Source organism: Anser anser, assembly GCF_964211835.1.
Source record: "Anser anser genome assembly, chromosome: Z".
In the NCBI taxonomy this organism is placed as follows: Eukaryota; Metazoa; Chordata; class Aves; order Anseriformes; family Anatidae; genus Anser; species Anser anser.
This window is the reverse complement of record NC_139723.1, coordinates 85,215,843-85,228,099: the sequence shown is the minus strand read 5'-3', so window position 1 is coordinate 85,228,099 and position 12,257 is coordinate 85,215,843.

The window sequence follows — 12,257 nt, the reverse complement described above, 5'->3', positions numbered from 1 at the left end:
CTGCACGAGGAGGGACAGCGGGTAAGAGCGAGGCACCGTCCCCGCAGCCTCGCAGGGATGCAGGGGCCAGGCTGGAGCATCCCTCCCCGCGGGCACCCTCGGCAGACGTGCCAGCACGCCCTGCTGCATGCACTGCTATTTCCAACGCGTGGACGACCTCGGAGCTGCTGAGAAAACCCAGCCTGGCTCTGCACTGCTCTCTGACCGTAGCTGCACACAGCTACGTGGCGGGTGCTCACACGGAAACGCTCAGGTCACTCGGACCGGAGCCTTCAGCTTGCAATGACTTCTAGCAGGCAACATCTGACAGTACCAAAGCCCTCTGCAGCCCTGGGTGAAATTATGATAACAAGAGAAAAAAGCTATTACTGCCACCATGCTTTCATTATGCAAATGATATTAAGATAGGCTGTGCAGATCGCCTGTGGCTATGCTATAATCTCCATGCAGTGATTATAATGTGTCAAACTTAGTCATTTTGATTATGACATGTTAATTACATGCCATCCTCATGCAGACATGAATATTACTCGCAGTCAAACAAAACACAAATTGGGGGCATTGATTTTTTGTTTTGTTTTGTCTTTTTTTTTTATTTGAAATGTTGTTGATTAAATGGATTAAAAGATAAAGAGATACGTAACATTGTAAACTCATTAAACACTGGCCAAGTCCTCCCTGGCTGCCTGGACATAGAGGGGGGCTTTTTTAAAAAAAAAAAAAAAAAACACTCTGCAATGTTATTGTTCGATTTTTTTTTTCTGGTCCCGGCAGGGGTGGCGTTTAAAAAAATATATATTTTATAGACATCATCTTTGGATTTTAAATGGAAGAGCTGTGTGGATTTGAAGAGCATTGGGTCTTTTAACTCTTTCTGGTGCTTATCAAAAGAGGGTGGCTCGGAGCCATGCAGGTGGCCTGGGTGTCCCTATCTCTGTCGTGGTACAACGCCTGTGGGTCACCCTGCTGTGGATGCTTCCCACCCTCAGGTACCTTCATTTCAGAGATTGTTTTTACTTAAAAAAAAAAAATAAAAATAAAAAATTAAAGTTCCAAAGTTTTCAGAGGACAACCCCTTTTTCCTACTGTTCTACCTTGTCTCTATGGCTGATCCTGCTTAATCCTCCTGGAAAAAAAGGAGGGGAAAAATGATATGTTTTCCAATGAAAACAAATTTAAAAATATTGCCATTTTGAATGTAGCTCACTGTAAAATACACAATTTCAAGGGAGATGGTTCAATAAAATATTCCCTCCTGATGAAATATGCCATTAAATATAGAAACAGATCAGATATCAGTTCTTCCCACCGAGATTCCCCCGGATGAGATATCTAGGTAGGAGGCTGAATTGCCGAGGCACCTCTGTAAGTATGGGATGGAAAAAAAAAGACACCTCACAGGGGAGCAACACTTAACGAGACTTATAAATAGCTGGGACTGCAACTTGCCTGATTAATTTGGGGAAAGAAGCCTCACTGAAAGTGTTTTGCAAATTCATCAGATTTCCTTACTCCTTCAGTCCTCTCTGATGTTTAAAAGTAAAATATTAGCATCCAAGCTAAGGTTTTGTCTTAGGTAATTAAATGCTTTGAGTTACTCGTTCATCAACAGTGCTCCGTTGATCACTGCATCATCTCTTCTGACTTAGAGAGGGAAAAAAAGATGCTGGTGATAAAATAAAATTGTGCACAGGACACTGGCAGCAGCTAAAATTTGCATGGCTCCCAAAAAGCAGGCTCTGGGTAACATCCTTGGAGAAAAGCTGCAGCACAACTGTCCTCCTGCCTCTGCCACTCCTGGGTTTGGGGGCAGTGGGACCACCGGTGGGACCTGTCACTGGTGCGATGAGTGTGGCAGGGCTGAGCTCGCTTTTGGGTTGAATTTGTGGCATTTGGGGTGCAGACTGACCTTTCCCATGTTCGCTGATCTTCGACTCCATTCTGCCGTCACCATTTTGGCATCAGGGAACTTGGCTGTTCGCTTTTAATGCGCAAAATAGATTTTAAATAAAATAAAAGGCATCCCCCTAAACATTGTGTTTTTACGGAGGGACATTTCAAGGCAAGTTTTACACAGGTTTAGCCCAGAGGGAAATTAAACTCTACATGTAAATGGAGATTACACACAAAGGAATCCATTACTTTCAATATTTCTCAGCAGGAGGGTTCAGAGTTATTTAAATAAGTTTAGATATTAAACCTAAAGTAGCCATTAAAGGAATGTGGATTTGTTTGCCTAGTTTTTATAGAAATCTTTTTTTTTTTTTTTCCAGCTGACTGAAAAATCCATTGCTTGCATGATGGTGAATATTTTTAATGCATAAAAAAATCAAAGAACTTTCAATATAGTACTTCCTTTGAATTTTTAAGCACCAAATTACAGAATAGTTATTACAGCAAAATGTATTCTTTAGGAGAGATTAAACTGCAAACATTTTCCTTACTTTTTTTCCCTTTTCCATCTATTCTTTAGAAGAAAGCTAATATAAACACTGACATTAAACCATATTGGCTATGTAAGGCACTTTGATTGTCATTGAGATTATTTTAAAAGTTATTTAGGTCCCCGTGTTACATCTTTGCAACTGCATGGAAAATGTTTCACCATGTTTCTCTTTGCAACATTTCTTTGGGGATTCATAAATATTGATTGTACCGTAAAAAATTGATGGAATCTTGAAACAGACTGCAGTCTTGGTAGCTGGGGAATTTACTCAATTTTTCTCAATAGCTGCAGTCTATAAAAAGAGGAGATTTTGCAAATTGTTTCTCACCTTGTCTTTTTAGTATTTAATAGCTCTCAATTCTGTAGCCTTCTGAACCATGCACCGGGTGCGTTTTCCATCAAAACTGTATCAGGCCTATTCAGAGGGAATTAAAAGGCGAGGAGTCACCAAGGGGTTAAACTGCCGCCTGGCTGGCGAGCGCCAGCTTCATTACTGGTGGCAGTGTGGAGCCGTCCTAGTGCTTGTTGTGCGAAAACTTTTCTTAAAATAATGTCCTTAAATGTTAGCGGGTGTGTGCGGAGATGGGAAAAACACAACACATTTCTCCCTTGATTTAAACAAACAAAAAAATTGCCTTGGATGCCAAGGAGTCCCTCATCATCTTAGTGTGAAGCGCAGGATGTACAGGGAGAAATGGCACGGGATTTTCTCCTCGTGGCATGGAGAAGTTTTAACTCCCTTCACTCAGGCAAAGGAGGTGTCCTTGGCAAAGCTCCTGTCGGAGCCTGCAGCCCAACCCCGACTGCCCTCAGCCCACCCCATGGGCCAGCCCTGGGCTGTCCTCATGGGAGCCCCTCGGGATGACACTCGGGATATTTGGGTAAGCGTTATAAAAAGAAAAGCTGGGCAGGCAGGGCTGCATGCAGGCGCAAAGAGCAGCAGTCGCTTTGCTTGGCTCCTATTTCAGTTAATGAGCATCCCGCGAATTAACCAGAACGAAAGGGGCACAGAGGAACTGGCAGGAACCTGAGCCTGATGCCACAAACTCGTTCATGGGTTTCAATGCTTCTTCTTACCTGGTCCTGGTTTCTGCAAGGCTTGAAAAAAAAAATCACCTTCATCAGTTGGGTTTTGCTTTTAGTCTTCTTTGCAATGTCCAGGTCTAATGTACAGCTCTGTAGAGGTGGGAGTGTCCCCAGTCTCAGGGGTGAGGGGGGATTTGCTTCTGGTCATCCAGGCTGGGTGCAGCCCCGGGATGGTTTGCCAGGAGGTGCCTGGGCGTGCTGTAAGGCTGTGTTTTGCTGGAAGCTGCTCCCAGGCCCTGCACCAGGGTCAGCTCTTTGCAAGGGCACCAGCAAAGGGGCTCAGCTGCAGCTCCGGGGGCTGTCCTGCTCCCCTCTGTCACTGCACTTGGTCAAACCTAAAATCCATGGGAAGCCGTGCAGAACAGAGCATCCTAGTGGAGCAGCAAACATTGGGTAATGGGCAAGAAAGGTGTGAAAATAACACACTTCTTGTGTTGGGTGCAAGGCATGGGGCAAAGAGCCAGCCCGGCCAGCTGGGGTGACCTCAAAAAAACAAAACAAAAAAAAACAAACAAAAAAGTTTCAGAACAGGGACACCCACAATAGCAGAGAACTGGGATTTATCATACACTTTTATCTTAAAGAGGTTTACTAGATGTTCTATTATTTTTGTAACTCCTGTTTTCCTTCTGGCAAGATTTGTCTCCTGCACTGTAGGTCTGAGGCTCAAGCATGGGCATCCCTAAACCCTTTGGCTCCAGAGCCTGAGCCTGAGCCACCGTGTCCCTCTTGGGGGCGACAGGTGTGAGCAATAAACATTTTGCTGCTGCGGGCAGGGAGCTGCATCCCTTTCTGGTCGCTTGGATCCAGGCTGGGACTGAGGGTTTGAAGGGCTGGGGGTGATAACGCCCAAGGACAGTTTTGCATTTTTTCCTGGTTCCCAGCCCTATCTGTAAAGCCCAGGCAGTGGCAGCCCCATTCCTGTCATTGCCACCGAGTGGGGATACCCTGGTGGCATAATTTAGCAAAACATCCTCGGGTTTGAAATCTTGTGACTCTACGCTTCTTGCTCAGCTACTGTAGTGCAGAATGTTTATTTTCATTTCCTTCCAGCTCCCTCTGTTTAGGGACTGAAATGCATCCTGATTTAAATTTTTTACTAAAAACAGTAAAAATGGTCTCCTCTGAAAGTACTTGGGTTTGCTTTGTCAGATCTGCCAATTGCTGCTGAAGTTACACAATTGTGTCAGCTTTCCTTAGGCTGCTTTACCCAACTAAAGTTGGGTATTTGCAATGCACCCATGCACCCGGTGCATGGTTCAGAAGGCTACAGAATTGAGAGCTATTAAATACTAAAAAGACAAGGTGAGAAACAATTTGCAAAATCTCCTCTATTTTCTGCTGAGCTTCAGCCTATGTTTCCCATCACCTAGTATCATCTCACTGGGAAAGCTCACCTCTTATGGTGAGAACAGGTTGTGCCAGGCTAGCACCAGAGTGGCATAGATTAGGGCTGCAAAAATGGACTTTCTTGACCACTGCAGAACTTCATCCAAATAGATGAATATAAAACAATTATGAAATAATAAATAAAATAATGAACAGGTGGGGGTGAATTTTCACAGATTATCCGTCTATGGAACTGTATGTATGCTGATATAGAAGAGCATGAATGATAAGAAATTGTCTGGTTGCTACTTACCCTGAATCTCCGTGAATTTAAAATCATACTGAACGTCTGGATTTTCTGGATTTTTGGTATTTCTCTTGGAAAACCAGGCTCTCAGCTCTCCAGCTTCACCATGAAGAATGTGTTCTGCCAAAACAGCTGCAAAAAGATGATGGAAATCACAAGGGCAATGCTGCTATCAGGTCAGCTCACCTGAATGGAGCAGATGGAGCAACAGGAAAGACTGAGCTTTGGGATTAGAGGAAACAATTAATTGTTCCAGTACTCTAGTGGGGGGGGGGGCTGCAAGAAAGATGGGAAGGGACTCTTTATCAAAGAGGGTAGTGATAAAACAACAGGTAATGGATTTAAACTAAAATAAGGTTGCTTCAGATTAGACATTAGGAGGAAATTCTTCACTCAGAGCATGGTGAGGCCCTGGCCCAGGCTGCCCCGAGGAGCTGTGGGTGCCCCATCCCTGGCAGTGCCCATGGCCAGGCTGGATGGGGTTTGGGCAGCCTGGGCTGGTGGGACCCGTACCTTCACATGGCAGGGGGTGGCACTCTTTAAGTCCCTTCCAACCCAAACCATTCTGTGATTCTATGAGTTGCAGCTCCTGTGGGAATACCACACCCACATACCCCTGAAAAAATTAAAGGATTAGATCCTGGGCAATGGGACCATTCCACCAGCTCGTGGGGGCACAAATGTAACATGAGGAGTAAAGTGCAGATGTGACGTTCCCCAGAGAGGAACCCAAACTCATTGCTCCATTCTTCCCATCCAGACACAATTATTCTCCCAAGCTCTGGTCAAAGGCACTGGTCTTTGCTTCCCTCCATCCCCTCTTTCTGTCGGGAGTGGAGCAGAGATGATCGTTTTGCACAGCACGCAGAACTGGGATGTGTTCCCTCGGTGCATGGTGATGGGCATGACGATGGTCTCTCCTGCCACCGGATCCCCCCACCCAAGCTCAGCGACGAGGGTGATCGTCAACATTTAACACTATGCTAATCCCTGCCTCACTTGGAACCTGGCCAGTTCATTTCCATGCTACGCTGCTCTTTTCCAGCTTCTAACGTAGTTTTAAAGTTTCATTAAATAAAGAATGGATGTAAAAATCAAATTAATTACTGACCACTCCATGCTACTTAATTTTAAGGCTCCCCTTCCACCAGTATTTCTTGTAAGCACAACAAGCTTCGGAGTGCCAGGATGGCCGTACTGCTCTTAAATACGTTGATTAGAGACAAATATAAAATGGGGATAAGTGTTGGAGCATTGATTTGCAATATCGTTTGGAGCAGTTATTTGCAGTTTTCAGTTCATTTTCCCTAAATTACAGAAAACATCTGCAAGATGAGGTAGCATCCAGGTACTGAGCCCCTCCGTTTGTCCCCCTGAGAAGGGTCCCAGGTTGTGCCACAGCCTCGGCTCCAGGCCATCCACCTCAATTCGTGTCCCATCCAGCAGTCAGAAGGAAAGACCCATGGTAACAGCGTGAAATGAGTTACGTGAAGCTCCTCCTTGACAAGCTTTCAGGCAGACTTGGGCTAGAGGAGCTTTTCTAGAAGGCCTTGAATTTAAAGGCAAAGAAGAACGAATTTGGGGATTTGCCTCTTGTGTTAGAATTAACTATCACCTGCACTTCTGTAGCTAAAATAAAATAATTTATCACCAAAAGTTCAAGCTCCATTTGACAGTCAAATTTTATGACCTGTTATTTTTTTTTTCAAGAATTTATTGCACTTTATTATTGTATTTCGTTGTCATGTTTTCGGCCACCACAAAATTCCAGTACCACGTTTTTATAGGTAGGCAGACAGCAGGAATTTACCAAAAGGATGGGCTTGTTTCACTATACGTATAATTTTCAAGGAAAGATGTAAGGGTTTTGGTTTTTTTTTTGGTAGGAAAAGTGCCATAGATAACATTGCTCTCCTCTCCTCTCTCTTGTTTTTTGCTTTTTCTACAGAGTTAATTTAATCCTTGCATTGCTATATATATATATATATATATATATATAGTCTTATTATTTTTAATATTACTGGGTTTGTGCCATGGCTGGGTGCTGAGGGCCTTTCTGCAGACCCTGCTGCCCAGAGAAGACAGCCACAAAAGTCCCATCCTTCCACACCTGGATGTCTTTCAGCTTCCCTGGACTTCTCCTGTGCCTCTCCACTCTGCCAGGATGTACGAGGACAGACCCAGCATCTCCACCCTCACGTGAATAAGAAGCAGCAGGATAGTCCCAATACCTCCTCTCTTACAAGCACCAAGCAGGGGGAGGACGCTTCAATATTTCAGATGAATCTGGCGGTCAGCCAGAAGCTTTGAAACTGATTTAGGTTTGTCTTTAATCATCTGTATCCTTACGTGACGGGGAAGGACAGAGGCTTTAAATTCCGATGGTGAAAACAGAGAAAGCAGTGGCACAGAAGGGGTTACACCTGCACAGCCATTCTTCATGGTGCAACTTCTTCGAGGACCCACACAAAAACTTATTAAGCGGCTGCCTGTCACCTCTCCTTAATAAATAAGAATCTCTTTTCAGCCTCTTTGTCTCCTTCACCTCTGGGGCCGGCGTCCTGTAAACACACTGCCAATTAAACCTCACGTCTAGCAAGGCCACAACTAATGAAAAGCAATAGAGAATTCACTGCCTTTTAATGAGGAAAACATTGCTTTTTACAGGGAACAATTTATTGGGCCAATTCCCCCCGTCCATCACCCTGGGGAACTGCTGCCTTTTTTACCCCCTGTTTGTTACTTTGTCAAGCGCGTGTAAAATTGCACGCTGAACACAGAGGTGAAGGCTCTGACTCAATTTATGGTGTGACATCTCTGATCTTGCTCCCCGGATCAGTAAGCGATCCTGGCAATGATATGCATGGAAATTAATTACTGTGCCCGCCAGCGATACAGCAGGCCCCTGCCGTTGATAATAGATCAGTTTGCAGGAGTTGCTTAGAGGGGCGGCCGTGGCGGCCTCTCTGTGCTCACACACGGACAGTGTCAGCTACATGCAAACCACCTCCACCACCGCCAGTCGTAGACATGGGAAGGCAGGGGGACAGGCAGCGGGTGCTGCAGCCCTACCCTTGGAAAAGGCAGCGCAGGAAAATGAGAGGAACGTGGTCATCCTGTATATTTTTTGGAGAGTTCTCTCTCCACAGTGTTACCCTGGAAGAAAAGCATTATGTAAAATATATACTATATTATATATTTTCAAGGGAAACTTTTGCCAAGCCTAGATAATTACTGTGATATATGTTTAAATGAAAAATGGGTGGAGAGGTCAAATTGTGAATAAAACATTTTGGGGAGTAAAATCTGGATAAATACCTCCGGGACCATATCATCCATGGGTATGGGTTAGCTCATCTATGGGTATGGTATGGGTTAGCTCTGTTAGCTGCACAGCCCTTTTTTCCCAGACCATGCAGTTCAAAATGTATTCCCACACATCCTGGCTGCGATATTCTGTCTGCTCCTGCCAAGCAGCTCATGTCTTTGCTGGTGGCTGCAGCGGGTTTTACTTGCCTTTATTCTCCTCTGGTTTGGGATGCAAAGGGAACCCAGCACGTGAGAGAGATGGCTGAGACATGCTGCTGTAGCTGCTTGGTGGAAAATAGGGGAATTGCCCCAAAGCAGTGTAGGAGCTCCCCACACATCAAGCTATCAGGCAGTGTGGTCCGTGGGCATCCTTGCACCCCTTCCCAAGTCACCCCGTCTGCATGGGGAGCAGTGAAATCAGCCCCTCATGTGGGATGGGTGGAGGGATGGAGGGTAGGGGCACCACTCCCTGTCCCCCTCTTGTCAACCTTCTGCTGCCCCCAGCACTGGCAGCTTCTGCACCGTGGTTTTCTGGCTGCGGAGGAACAGAGAAACAGGCAGACACCCAGCAGGTTGGCAGGGATGCCAGGCAAGCCAACTCCTCCAAGCACTGTCATCAGATGCCTTCTTAAAATCCTGCCAGCAAGGCAGTTTTGTTTGATATTTCGTGTGTTTTTTCTCATATTATTTCTTGGTGATGCCGTTTTCTGCTTGGTCCTCAGACCATTCACATACTCATGGATTTAATTTGAAAGTGCACACAGCTCAGATTTCTGGTTTGCCAACCTCCTGCTTGTCTCATCTGTGGTGTTGCGGTTTGGTCACTACTTCACCAACATATATGTATATATGTATTTTCTTTAAGTGATACCCTTCACATCCTTCAAAATTAGTATTTTCCTTTATTTCTCAGCTATTTCATAGAAACATAGAAGAATTTAGGTTGGAAAAGACCTTTAAGATCATCAAGTTTTGTACATTTTTTAGAGACTTTGTTCTTTTTATGGCCTTAAAAGGCATCATAGCATCCTTTTGGAACCAGACAAACAATATGTGATGTTCAGGAGTCCCCCCATCTCAAACCCCAGCTTTGGGTTATCAAAGCAATAGGGATGATACTGCACTTGGTTCAAACATGACAGTTTTCCTCCTGGAACTAAATGTTCCCAAATGAACAGGCAACCCAGCTCCAGCCTGTGACTTTGGGGTCCCTACTCTCAAACCAGACTATTTCCTAGGCACAGCTTTTTTTTTTTTTTTAATTGAACCCTTGGTATGTGCACTCTGTTTTTTTAGTTCACCCCCTCTGAAACTGCAATAACAGTCTTTCATGACAAGTAAGACTGTTTAAAAATGTGTATATTAAAAAGTAGGAAATCCTCAGAAGCAGGTAATAATGGGTATCCTGGAAATGAGGCAGATGGAGGAAGCAGAGATACCCTTTAGCTCACTTTTGGTGCCTCGAGCACCAGCAGTGCCTGTTGCTTCCATATCCCCATGCTCGCACACTCCCTGACCCTCCACCTGCTGCAGAGTAGCATTTGGTAGGGGAACGTTTTCAAAAATAGTGGTGGGTGAACAAAATAAATCACACTTTTGGGTTTACCTGAGTATCTTCTTTGACCCAGTTTGCATATGCATTGAAGAGGAAAATTTGGTTCTTCTATTTACCCCCTGCTAGTGAAATCTAGAAACTGCCTCATGTACATAAAAAGCCCAAGATTATTTCAAAGCTTTGGAAAAAAAAAAAAAGGGGGGGGGGGGAGGGGAGGAGCTGTGAAAGATCATTTCTTTCCTAATGCGACTGTTAGATTTGGCTGCTTTAGCAATTAAACTTTTCCTTTATTTGTTACCCCTACAGACCCCTGGTTAGAATAGGATCCTGAAGTTGAGTCCGCCAGAGCATTGGGCTTACATGATTCAATTAACCTTTAAGGTAGCTCTGGAAGTTGGTACTCTAGGAGATCCTTTTGTTAATTGGCAGCCTGACACAGACAATTAAGTTTGATCAGATGAAGAGGGCATCAGGGACATCATTAGCATACTGTACTGAAGACTACATGGTGTGTAAAAGTTGTTTAATTTCTGCCAAGGAAGAAAGCGGGGGGCTGGGGGAGCCCTCCTTGCACATACAGCATTTTGCTTATTAAATATTTCATTTCCCTTGCCATAAGCCTTGAATGTTCCCATTTTTTACCCCTCCTTTTTGGTTTCTTCCCACTGCAGTGAAATCCACGGAATGATCATTCCTCTCTTATTAAAACTTCTGCATTCCACTGGAGGTGTTGCATTAAAACAAAAAACAAAACACAAAAACACTACAACAAAACAAAATAGAGACCAGCAGAGAGGTTTGCTTCAGGGATACAGCCATATGGTGTGAGGAGGGGTGGGTGGCATGGCCCAGCAGCTAAAGGCAGAACCAGGGGCTGAGCTGAGCAAGCTTCAAGTCCTTCAATTATCTGCAGCAAAACATACCTGTGGCTATCTGCCGCACCAGTCTTGTAATGGAGGTGGTCCTTCTGCTCTGGTTGGCGGGGGGAGGTTTCCCATTGTCGATACGGAGTACCACCAGCTGCTCCTCAACAAGGTTTGCAGCCACGGCATCCATGTGATTTCAATGTATTGCCCTAAGTGGAGGCAGTGTAGCATCTAAACCCAATGTGCACACACCGATGACACCCATGGCTTCCAGAAAGCCTTATGGGAACAAATCTGGAGTGGATATGCAACCCCTTGCTCCCTTCCTACTCCTGTGCTGCCTTCATTGCTTACTCCTGTTTCTCCAACCCTCTTTCTGGAGCCAGAGATAAGGCACCTGGAAAGGGATCAAGGCAAGTAGAACCTAATGGGCACATGGCATCATAAGTTTCTGTCCTTATATTACACAGGCAGGCTCTCCTCTTTCTCATTAGACTTGCACAGTTGCTTCAGCAATTATGATATATATTGCATAATTCTTATAGCATTAGCCTTACTACATAAGTCATTAATGTGCTAAGACAGTGAAAGTAGCAAATGTAGACTCCTGTGCTATGTGATGCTAATAATATCCATGAGATTTTAGTCTTAATCCAGTGAGATGTTTTCAGTTCTCTACTTCCATAGCATCACGTAATGGAAAATTAATGGGAAGTTGCAAGTGCAGAATGAGCATGTGTTGCTGTCTCGCTGGCTAGCCGTGCTGCTTGTAAGGGTGTAGAGGCAAAAAAAAAAAAGAGCACTGACTAAAGATTAATCCAGACTACTATCCAGCAGTGACCAACAGTCAAAGCCTTGGGGAGGAGATAGGAACAGAGTGAGCATATGGCATCTCTCCCAGCCTCCAAGCCACACAGCACAGCTCCCAGCCTCTACAGCCACGGCTCCAGGACCTCTCATGGTGCAGGTCCAGCCTTTGTGTTCAATAGGTCTTAGTGTTGTTTTTTCTTTTTTTTTCTGTAAATTTTTCTGGGCCCTTCTGAACTCTCATAAACTTCTATTTCAAGGTCTCAGCTGGTAAACCATAGAAACAGGTAGTAATTATCCATTGCCCTCCCATGGCTCACTTGGCTTTAAGCTGGGTAAGTGTTAAGTAAACGGCAATGCTGAGATTTTTAGATTTATTCATAAATCAGTGCCAATAAATCCCATTACTGTTAAGCACTTGGTGGAGGACTCTAAGGCAGTTCTTTGGGGCAATGCTGACCTTGGGAAGCCCAAGTTGCTCCCTGAAGCTGTTGATGAGAGATGGAGATGGGGCAGCCAGGCTCTGAAGTGGGCTGCCTCCTATAAGCACCT